Source organism: Castanea sativa, chromosome 11 (genome assembly GCF_040712315.1).
Source record: "Castanea sativa cultivar Marrone di Chiusa Pesio chromosome 11, ASM4071231v1".
NCBI lineage: Eukaryota > Viridiplantae > Streptophyta > Magnoliopsida > Fagales > Fagaceae > Castanea > Castanea sativa.
The window spans coordinates 5,551,901-5,564,296 of NC_134023.1; positions in this window are offsets into that span (position 1 = coordinate 5,551,901).

The window sequence follows — 12,396 nt, forward strand, 5'->3', positions numbered from 1 at the left end:
TTTACTGCATTTAAAATATATATGAAAAAATTTAAGAAAGCAAAAAAACTTGAATTTAAGAGTAATAATAGAAAAACACATCTACAAAAGAACAAATTTACAAAAGTAATTATCAATACTTACGGTAAGAAGATTCTAGGTTTTGACTTCAAAACGCAGCTAGCGAAATTTTCAAGTTAGCCTTAGTTAAAAATTGGTAAAGTTAAGTCCATGTGAAATAGGATTGTTATATCATTGTGCCAATACATATATATATATATATATATATATATATATATATATATATATATATATATATATATATATATAACTTCTCCAACACACAAAAAAAATAAATAAATAAACAAACAAACAAGAAAAGCAAGTAGATAAGGGATTTATCCTTGTTTGTCAATGTAGATTTATATGTTTTCTTTCTCTTTTATCTAACCTATTTTATATTTTTAATCTTATTTTACCTATGTCCAGGCTTTTATATTAACATTACCTTTCCTAAACATGCTCATACTAAAAATTTATATTCTCATTCATTAATTAGATTTCTTTATGCATCCCCGTTTATATTTTTTTATACATTTCATTTATTTATTTTTCAGCAATTTTTGTAATATTAAAATATGATGCAACAGATAACACAACATAATTTTCGTTGATTTTAATTATCATGGGCCGCCAGTGCAAGATATCTTTCATTTCCTCTTGAAAAGTTGGTCTATTTCCATGGTTCACTTGCACACCAATGGCCGCTTAACATTAAATAAATAAATAAATCAAAAACAAAAAAATGATAAGATAGTGACAGAGTGAACATAAATAATGCTAATTATGTCATATATTCAATAAAAAAAATCACATTATTTTATTTGTGATTATATCATATTTTGTTACATAGGAGGAACAATATAATTAATCAGCTTTCTTTTATTATCTTTTATATTAATAATTCATAAATGTTCATAAAGATTTTTATTAGTTAATTTAACTAATTTCATTCAAAAAAATCATATTCATGCTTGTAGTTAATTGGCCACTTGAATATTTTAGTATTTTAATCACTTTTGCTTCAAAATTACAGGGGCTTTGTTGAGTAATATTTCAAAGGCAAGAGGAAATGTACCTAAGTCCCCCCTCCCCCCAGCCACCCCCCCCCCCCTCCATTTTTGCTTTTGTTTTCATCTTTTCATTTTTTTTTTCCTTTTTTTGAATGAAATTAGTTAAATTCCTTTTTTTTTCTTTTTGAAACATAAATATTAGATTGAAAGATTGTTGGGGGTGTTTTTTCGTTGCCCACATGATATTTGGAAAGTCAAGACCGAGACTCGACTTTAGGTTTGAAACATGGCCCAAAGGCTATCGGTGAAATGTGAAAAGCCCATTTTGCTCAAGGTCCGGGTTGCATCCAACATATATAATAATAAGACCCCAAAAATACATTCTACAAAGATAAGCTAGCACAAAGAATGGCTCACAACAATAAGTGCTTAAATAATAGCCCAACGATAAATAAGAAAAACGTCCAGCGATAGATGTTTGGAAAATAAATAAATGTATTTGCACAATAAAAAATTATGCATTTCCTCCGTAGTCGGTTAATATAAAAGTGGGTCCATTATAACAAGTACACAAGAGGAAAAATTGTCCAGCAGTGAATATGACAAACCTCTAGCAGTAGACGTTTGACAATTTAATAAGTGTGTTTACAAGATGAAAATCATATATTTTCCTCATTATTATTAAGTCAACATAAGGGAAAACTTCAATAGTATCCAAGACATTATGGCATTCATTATAATAGCAATAAAAAAGGAGTAAAGGCTTTATAATTACAAATAAAAGAGGAAAAAAATATGATGGAATGAAGGGAGAGAAAGATTCCAGCTCAGTGCAGCAGATATTGAACTAAAATTCTTAGGAAATATATATATGGGGTATGAATGGGGTAGTATAGGCTGTTTTGAGTGAATGGATATGTAAGTTTATGATAGTATGATAGAGTTAATGCTGAAACTAAGTCTTAAATGGGTAAAGGGTTGTTTATAACTGATTAGGAAGCATTTATAGGCTTAGGATATGCAGAAAATTAAAAGGAGTGTCTGAAGCCAAGTGTGTGGGCTAAGGGGAATGATTTATAAGCTTGGGAAGAGTTGAACCACAAGCAAAGTGACAAGAAAATCAGAAATTTCAGAGGGGTTGGTGTCTGTTTTGTGAGCTGGTTTGCTTATGTTTTTATAGTGAAGTTTAGGTAAACATTAATTAACAAAATTCCAAAAATGTAGGCCTAATCGGGGGGGGGGGGGGGGGGGGCAGAATAGCAGACTTAATTATCCTAAGATTTGGCCATAAAAGGGAGATTTTCTTTTGGGGTTGCTTTGCTACTTTGGGTAATATAACACATGGTGAGTATTTGGGGTAATCTTGTATTATATACTAAGATTTCTGAGATTGTGTTAAGCCAACGGGATTAAGGCAAGTATTAAGGAGGAATCCTAATGCTGCAACTGAGACTAGGAAATAGGATTCAACACCCCAAGCCAGGTGTCAAAGTATAAGCCCACTTCAGAGGGTTTTGTTGGAGATCCCTTTATGCCCACTAAACCACATGTTCTCAAATTTTCCTCTTTAAAATTCATGGGTTTGGTTCATGAATTAATTACATACATTTTTAGTAATAAAATAAACTATTTAGTTGAGGATTTTATGAGTTTAGAGGTCTTGGTCATGGCTTCCTTGAGTTGTAATCAAAACTTGGAGAGGAATGGTATTTATTGTCCATTAGCTTTTAGGTGTTAGCCCAGCCTTTAGTGCTATTTAGATCACGATTGGCAATGGTAGAGAGGCTGCTAGGACAGGTGGCCAGCTCCTAATTTAGTTTGGAAGCTTGGTTGCTTCTTGAAATGCTCTCCAACGGAAGGTAGAACTGAAGGGAGTTCTCCAGCTGAGACAATTTGCACACATGAGCTGTTTTGGCCGAGATTTCATTTTGGGCTTGGCCATAAGGACTAAGTATTTTGGTAAGCCTCTAACTTGGTGATTCTCTCCACTTGAGCTTATCCTTTTGCTTTCTCATTGTGAGCCTTACAAAATTGACAAAGCTATTATATATTGCCATGGATTTTTATTCCACATGGGCTTTAGTTGTTAGTAAAAATGAAATGTATTCATGAGTTTTAATAAATATTTATGATAGGTTTTAGATATTAATTTCCATGGGTTTTAAATAATAATCTGAATAGTTTCTTATAACTTTTGCCATGAATTATTTTGCAAATGATATTTTCTTTGAGGCTTTTAAATAATGACCTCCAATATTTCTTGAAAATAATATTTACCATGAGTTTTAAATAGAGGCCATATTCATGGGTTTCAAATAAAATATGGTAACAATCACTATAATGGAATAATGTGATATTCTCATGGGTTTTTCTATAAATAATCATAATAAGGTGAATAATTATTATGAGGTTTGGAAATAGATATTAAGAATGTATAAAACAAATAGTGACCATGGGTTCTTATATAAATTCCATGAGTTTATATTATGGTTGAAATAAATGAATGTCATAGTTCTAAAATAAATAATCATAACTTTCCATGGGGTTTCATATTAGTAACACAAATTCATAATTTTCCATGGGCTTGATAAATGTTTGCCATGGGTTTTGGAAAAATGAATATTGTTATGTAACATAAATAGTTACCATGGGTTTATAATATAGTATGAAATGAATAAATGTTATGGGTTTAAAATAAATCATAACTTTCCATGAGTTTTTATATTAGTAACACAAATTCATAATTCTTCATAGGCTTGATATATGTTTGCCATGGGTTTTGAAAAAATGAATAGTGTCACGTAACATAAATGGTTACCATACATTTTATAAGATAGATTTCATAGGCTTGTAATATTGTAGTAATAGGTTTAAGAATTTAAAACATTGTTAATCATTGGACTTTAATGCTCTGTTTGTTTTAGCATTAATATTTTCTGGAAAGTGGTTCATTTTCCAAAGAGTATTTTCTAGAAAACTGTCTCATTTTCCAATATTTGATAATGACCTTAAAAATGAGCTTGAGAATGTATGCAGGTGTTTGGTATGCAATTTTTAAAAAATATTTCTTGTATAATTTAAAACATGTGTATTATGTAAACTAACTAATGTAATCATTATATAAAAAACCAAGAATGAATTTCGTTTTTATCCTAAAATTTTGACAATAGATACAATTAAAATTAGTTAGTTGTCAAATTTTCATAATCTCTACCACTCATCTTGGTCATATATATGGACAGTAATGTACGTACGTATGTACGTACACACACACACACACACACACACATATTTGATAGTGGAATACATTTTCAATAAGTATAAATAACAATAACTTTTAATTGTCTATTCTTTTTGTTGGTATACTAATTGTCTATTATAGTCAACCACAAGTCTTCAATATTACTCTAAATTATGTATTTACATAATGTGTCTGCATAATATATCATCATTACATAGTATTTGCATAAAGTATCTGCCAACAAATGCAATTCCCCTAAACAATTATCATTCATTATGTGGGGGTGAAAACTCCTAAATAAACATTTGAACTTTGGGCCTGATTGGCTGCTACCAGTTTGTTTTTGGTCATGGCCTCCATGGCCTCCAGGCCCACAAGTCAGTCTGCACTGTAAAAGTCCGAGGAGCTGTCCGAGGAGGAATGTGTCCTCGGACAGGTCTGGCGATGACCCTGGGACTTGATAAACGGGTTAAAGGCAGAATTTGGAAAAAACTGATGGGTAAGAGGGTGATCCAAGCACCCTCTAGAAGCAAGGATGTGAGAGAAATATCTAAGGAAAAGGATGCTACCTCCACATTAAATACCCTGCAGCTACCTCCTTGGCTGCATTAATGGGGAAGTGACCTATGAACAGTAGGATTCAGCCTCTCTGCTATTATTTGAAGACTTCAAGAAAGTGGTGGATGGGACAAGTATCTAAGGGGAAGATTTGTATGATACGTGGATGAATCAATGAAGGAGAAGTATATAAGGAAACGAGAGAGAAAAGAGAGGGGGGGATCGACACTTTCAACTGAGAGAAAGCAGGAACCAAGAGTTATAAACTTTGGCATAGAAAGAGAGTATATGTATACAAATCGTCCTCGGCTTACGTCCTCGGAGGTTTCTTTGTTGTATTCGTTCACCATTTGCATAGATTGTGGCACTTTAGCCTGCTAATCAAACTTCCAACATCCCGAACCTAGATTTCAAATCCATACTCTACAAATCTTATTGCATAAGGCTCATTGGGCCTGAGCCCAACACTTATTTTTGGGTCCGGGTACAATTGTGCACTTATTATTGGCGCCCACCGTGGGGCATCTAGCGTTGAAGGAGTTGGAACATCATGGCAGGTTTAGGTTCACACCATGCAGAATCTTAAGGATCGCAACCCGAAGATCCTTTTGAGCGCCTCGAACGCCGGAGGGATCGAGAGGGAAGTGTTCACACTGTATATCCTAGCGCGAGTCATACGCGCGGTGGAGGCATAGCCACCCATGAGGATGATGCCAAGGCCATGCAGAGGGAGATTAACCACCTCAAGAAGAAGCTACGCCGTGTCAGACGAAAGCGGGCTTCACCCCTATCCAATCCTTCTTCGGGGGAATCCCGGGGAAGCAATTACAGTTCAAGGTCCTGGACGCCCCCCAGTAAAACCTCATCTTGCAAAGAGGATGACCTACCGGGTCGCAGGCATAGGAAGCTCCCCTCCAGGGGCTTGAGGAACAACGCTATGAGCCAAGTGTTACACCAACTCTCCAAAACGCCATTCTCACGCAGAATTGAGAATGGAAGGCTCCCCAAGCGGTTCACCTAGCCCACCTTCACCATCTATAACGACTGGACAGACCTAGTGGAACATGTGAGCCACTTTAATCAGAGGATGGCGGTGCATTCTCACAATGAAACCTTGATGTGCAAAGTCTTTCCTTCTAGCTGGGGACCTGTTGCTATAAGATGGTTCAATGGACTAAGATCGGGGTCTGTCGGTTCATTTAAGGAACTTACTAGGGCATTCGCGTCTCGGTTCATTACATGCAGTAGATTTCCTCGACCGTTGGACTCACTATTATCTATGGCCATGAGGGAGGGCGAGACGTTGAAAGCATACTCCGACAGGTATTAGGAGATGTTCAACAAGATAGATAGAGATTTTGACGAGGTGGCGATTAATACTTTTAAAATGGGCCTTCCCACTGATCATGACTTAAGAAAATCCTTGACCAAAAAGCCCGTACGGAGTGTACGTCGCCTCATGGACCGTATTGACGAGTACAAAAGGGTTGAAGAAGATCAACAGCAGAGTAAGGGTAAGGCGAAGGTTATCCCGCAAGAGAGAAGGGATTTCAGGTCGGATAGGTATCACAACAATAAGCCGAGGAGAGATTACTCTGGACAGTCTAGCTCAGCCACTCCTCAAGCAATTAATACTGTATTCCGAGAACCAATGCACCAACTACTGGAGAAAGTTCGTAAGGAACCCTACTTCAGATGGCCCTGTAAGATGGTGGGGGACCCTACGAAGCATAATCAAAATCTTTTTTGCCAACACCATCAGGATGTGGGTCATACTATCGAGAATTGTCAGACCCTCTAGAACCATCTGGAATAGCTTGTTAGCGAGGGGAAATTGAAGCAGCACCTGTACCAACCTAACGAGCAAGGCAATCAATCCGGCTCAAATAATCAGAAGAACAACTCATTTCGGCCGCCCTTAGGAACGATTAACGCTATCTTCGTTGCACCTGGCAGGATCGGTTCCTGTCCTACCAGGGTGATGGCAGTTTCACACTCCCAGGCCGAGGAGTCAGGCTCAAAGCTGAAGAGGATTAAAGGGAATGTGCCTGTCATGGGATTCTCGGAGGAGGATAAGGTTGGGACCATCCAACCCCATGATAACGCCCTGGTGGTCACTTTGAGGATAGGGAATTACAACGTCAAAATGGTGATGATCGATCAAGGCAGCGACGCAGATATTATGTATCCTGACTTATTCAAGGGGTTAAGGTTAAAACTAGAGGATCTCACTCCTTATGACTCCCCACTAATAAGCTTCAAAGGGAAGACTGTCATACCAAAGGGACAGATTCGATTGCTTGTATAGTCGGGCTCGGAAACGGTCGACGTGGATTTTATTGTGGTTGACACATATTCCCCATACACGGCCATCCTTGCCAGGCATTGGTTGCACGCTTTGGGTGCTGTCTCCTCAACTTTGTATGTTAAAGTAACATTCCCCTTGCGGGAGTTCATCGAAGAAATTCTTGGCAGCCAAGCAGTGGCAAGACAATGCATATCGGCTGTAATACTGCATCAAGCCAAATCAGAGTCCTCGGCCTCGGCTGCGAAGGACTTATAGCAATTAACAACTCTAGCTGCGCCCGATGGAGTGACAGCGGAGGAGGCCATGTGCAAAGATCTGGAGAGGTTTCTCATAGCCGATGACCCCGAGAAGGTCTTTCAAGTGGGGTTATGGTTACCACGCTAGGAGAAAACGGAATTAGTCAAGTTTTTGAAAGACAATATCGATGTCTTTGCTTGGGATCCCTATGAGGCTCCGGGAGTTGACCTAAGCTTCATTTGCCATCATTTGAACGTCAACCCTACCGTCGTTCCTAGGAGGCAGCCACCTCGGCGTTCCTCCAAAGAGCATTCCGAGGCTATTAAAGAAGAAGTGCTCAAGCTCAAAAGGGTTAGAGCTATTAAAGAAGTTTTCTACCCGGAGTGGTTGGTGCATACAATTGTGCACTTACACATTATATAACAATATTATTAGTCCAAGGTAAAGATTGTCCCATGTAAAAGCAATTTAGAGCAATATGGGTACTATGTTTAAAATTTTCATCTTTTACTTCATTCATTCTTTCTTCTTCTTCTTTCTTTATTTTTTATTTTTTTGCACTTTATGTACAAAAAAGAAGTAACTTCTGCCTGGAATCCATCAAACCAAAAATTTCTTAGAGAAAAAAAGAAAATCAAGTTTGAAATTCAAAGTAAAGAATTGAGATTTTGGTAGAGAGGAATGAAATAATTACCGCTGCAAATTTGTTCTCCATTGCAAGTTGGAGCTATTGACAGATCAGTGAGGGGGAAAAAAAAAATCTAATCAGAGAATTGTCAAGGTTTAGAAACCCGAACCGTTCATCGAACCGTAAAGGGAAGATGTTTAAGGTTTTTGAGGTCAGACCGAGGTTCAATCAAGGTCAAACCGTGATAACGTTATAATTAATTTAATAATTATTTAAAATATAAATGAATATATTAAATTAGTATAAATATAAAATTTGTCTAAAATAAACCAAATAAATATAAAGACCATCTTTCAAATGTATTTTTCATATCACAACTTCTATTATAGTGTTCAAAAATCTACACAACATTATCAATTGTAAAACAAAATAATAATAATAATAATAATAATAATAATAAAAGAAAACTTATTTATTTACAATATATTATCAAGGTAAGATTTACATTGTAAATTAAATAAATGCTTACAACATTATACACTCATTATAAAAATATAAAATGTTTTAAGCATTTTTTAATCTACAATTACATTGACAGTACAAAAGAAGTAAAAAATTAAAATATACGAAATTACAAATTTGTGGGAATTGATGGGTTTGTAGTATGTTGTTATGATGTGCCATTCAAATTTAAAAAAAAAAAAAAAGTTTTACGTAGCCATATGTCCAACTTTTCACATGGGAAAGGGTAGTGTCTGTTAATGCATAGACCGTAGTGGTAGACAACTCATAGAAAAAGAAAAAATCTTGGCTTTTGCGTACTAGTGACTGGCGATAGAAGAAGGAAGATGCAAAAGAGGAAGAACAAGGAAAACACAGATGAGGATGATAAAGAAAAGGCTTGTGCTTTTCATCTCATTGTACGTGGATTTTCCGATTTAGTGTGTTTTGGGACTGCAATTTCAAATTTGGGATTGATAAGGCACAGAAAATGGCACAAACAGCTTAGTTTCATAAGAGATGAACTTCAAGTTTTTTTTTTTTTTTTTAAAGCTTTAGCTTGAACCATGAGACCCGGTCACGATTCTCAAACCCGGGCAGTTTGACCTTGGTTCGCATAGTTCACTGAATTTTTTGTGTAGAGTGGGTTTTGGGGTTAACCGGCTAGATGGGCGGTTTTTAGTTAATTGGGTCAGACCGTACAGTCCGATCTGGATTTCAGAATCATGAGAATTGTGTTACAAAGAGGAAGAGAAACATGGAGAAAAGAGAGAAGAGAGACAGTTAGAGAGAGAGAGATCTATGGGAAGAGAAGAGATCCGAGTTAGTGACAGTGAGGGTGTGAGGGGAGAAAAGGCAAAGGGAAGAGAAAAAAAGTGAGAAAGCTTACCATGAGAGAGAGAAGGCACCAAAAAATTATGTTTCCCACGGCTACAAATGAAGATAATATTTATAGGAGATGCAACGCGTGAGAGAGAGATTGTTTTCCAAAAAAGTTTTTTGGAAAACAACTCATAGAAGATAAGCCTTATTTTTATTACGGTTTTCTGTTGACCAGAGATAGTTTTACATTGACCAGTTTTTTTTTTTTTTTTTTTTTTTTTTTTTTTTTTTTACCAAACACTAGAAAATGTGAAAAACTCTCTTTACAGAAGGTTTTCCAGCAAAACAAACAGAGTGCAAGTGAAATACTTATGATATAGTATTTTGCAAAGTATCAATAACTTCGGGCTTTTTACAAAATAGTGCTAAGTAGCTAGCTTGGGCTTTTAATATTGTCAATGAGAATTGGTCTTTTGATATATTGCCAATGAGAATTGGGTTTTTAAAATATTGTCAAGTATTAGTAGCCTTGGGTTTTAAAAAAAAAGATGGCATGTGTGCATTGGGCTTGTAGGGCCAGTTTTAGGCTTAGTAAAAATAATAATAATAAAATTTGATAAGATATTAGTTTTTTATGTTTTTTTTTTTGTAATAGTTTATATCATGACCCAATTTAGATAATAAGATATGAAATATTTGTGGTTAACATAATAATAGGGCAAAAAATATTTGGAAAAGCTCAATAACTTGTTAGTGGTGTTTGAAAATATATAGGTGGTACTTAAATAAAATTAGGTATAAAAAAAAATTACCCTAACAAAGATTGAAAAGGAAAGTGGATTACTTTCACCATCATGATTCTCTATCATAAAATTATAATAAGACCATTATTGTTGTTGTTGAAAAAATTAAGAAATAAAAAATAAAAAATGAGAAAAGAAGAAAAAGAAGGAATCTATGTGTTTTAAGAAATTTTATCATCTCCTGTATTCAAAGACACTAAGAAAAAAAAGGGAAAAAAAATTAAAAAGTAATCTATGCCCTTTAAGAAATCTTTCCATCTCTTCAATTTATTTCTAATAACCAAGAAACGAAGAAACAACATCAAGACAAAGACACTTTGAAAAGATACATTTATGTTCCATTTTGAAGAATCTGAATTATTTTGTAAAATAATTATCTAATGTTATATTTTGAGTGCCTTAAACACGTCAAATATTGCTATTAAAATTTATTACGTCTAGTAAGCATAAAATATCAATTTTCCATTATATTGTAGTTCATCATCACTTGTGTCCTAAAATAATAAAATGGTGTTTGTAGATATTAAAAAAAAAAAAAAAGAGCCATTAATAAATCAAATGGTTTTTGTGTGTGCGCGCACGTATATATATAAAAATGTAAAGGGAGGTAAAAAAAATTTATTTGCAAAATATACTTTGAAAAGTCAGGGTCATTGCTGGCTCCCTCGGTCCCTACTCCCTCTAACCAGTGTGGGAAACAAAATGTTTGAGACCCAAAGGCACACTCGGCCCAACTAATACCAGTCCTTTATAACCCACCCAATACTGCCAAGGCCATTAAAGTCCTCCAACAACAAAACCACCCCGTCTAGTCACAAATTAATAAAGACTTGATTATCAATTCTAATTTTTATGTTGACCAATTCCAAGATGGAAGTTTCATTTTAATTGTTTAAGAATTCAAATTTCTTAAGCAATCTATAGAGTCCCTTCTATTTTGGCAAGAATTTATGTTTTCTAGCGCCAGCAACTCCCTGCGTGCATATGGGATTGCTTGCCAGACCAACTGGACAAGTGAATTCTCTTTTTCTAGCCATATATGCCCATAGCTCTCATCCATCTTTACAAGATAAGAAGAGTCTAGCATGCTCTTGAGCCCATGTGTATCTTTTCACTAGACCCGAGGTTCTAATGGTAACATGGTTCGGACATCTGAATTGATATGGTTGTGCTCCATGTAAGCTAATTTGCACCAAAATTTTTGATAATCTGATATGACTAAGCTGTCTTGAAAACTTAGAAGGAAAGTGGATAGAAAATCTCGGACATGTTGGGTTATTGAGGAGTAAGGCAACAACATAAACATTACACAAAGTCTGACAATTACATAAACATTACAACCTATGCCCCAACCAGGGTACATTAGCTTAATCTGAAGCAGCATTTGAAACTAATTTAACTATCCATTCCAGTATCCTATATTTACGTATTTAAGTACGTTACCAAAATTCCTCCTTCAAAAACAGGTTCCAGTCTCCAATATATGCAATCATCTTTGAGGAGCTTTTGCAACAAGTTTTTATTCTCCATCAGCAAAATGACACTGTGAATCCATTTCTCTTGACTGCCATCTTCTAATACTTCCATGCAGTTAAACATTCACTTTCAGCTAAATTCTACAATGAATTTAGTTTGAACTTGAACATACAGCCTTCAAAATCAACCTTGCTCCTAAAAACCATATAAATCATAAAATATCCACTACCACAGCCACAATAACTGCATTATGAGATTTATTTTCAGACAGAACATTCAACCATCATTCTAATCACACCCTCTTTGATTGGGGTTGCTAAGAATCAAACCAAATTGCTCATACAATTTGACAATAGAAAAACAAATATGACACATAAAAGCATTATTAGTTTCCTCATATTCACCACACATCACACGTAAAAATCATTACTAATTATTTTCCACAAAAAGAAAAAAAGAAAAAATTGACACTTAAAAAGTTTCCAAATGAGAGGATACTTCCAACAAAATCTATCATGATCACTTAGATCTGCAACAATTTGCACAGAAACTCTCATTGAATTTCACGGTAACAAAGTAAATTGAAAAAGAGGTCAAATAGAAAGAGAGAAAGCAACAGAAAATTAATTGAGGAAAAATGAAATTCACTCAATGATAATTAGAACTAAAGATCTGTTTACAACAGTGAACTGAATCTATGGTGATGGTAACATGTGTTCCAGTTTTGATCACGTGTTGTCATTGCAATAGATCCGGTGCACTCCAGGCAC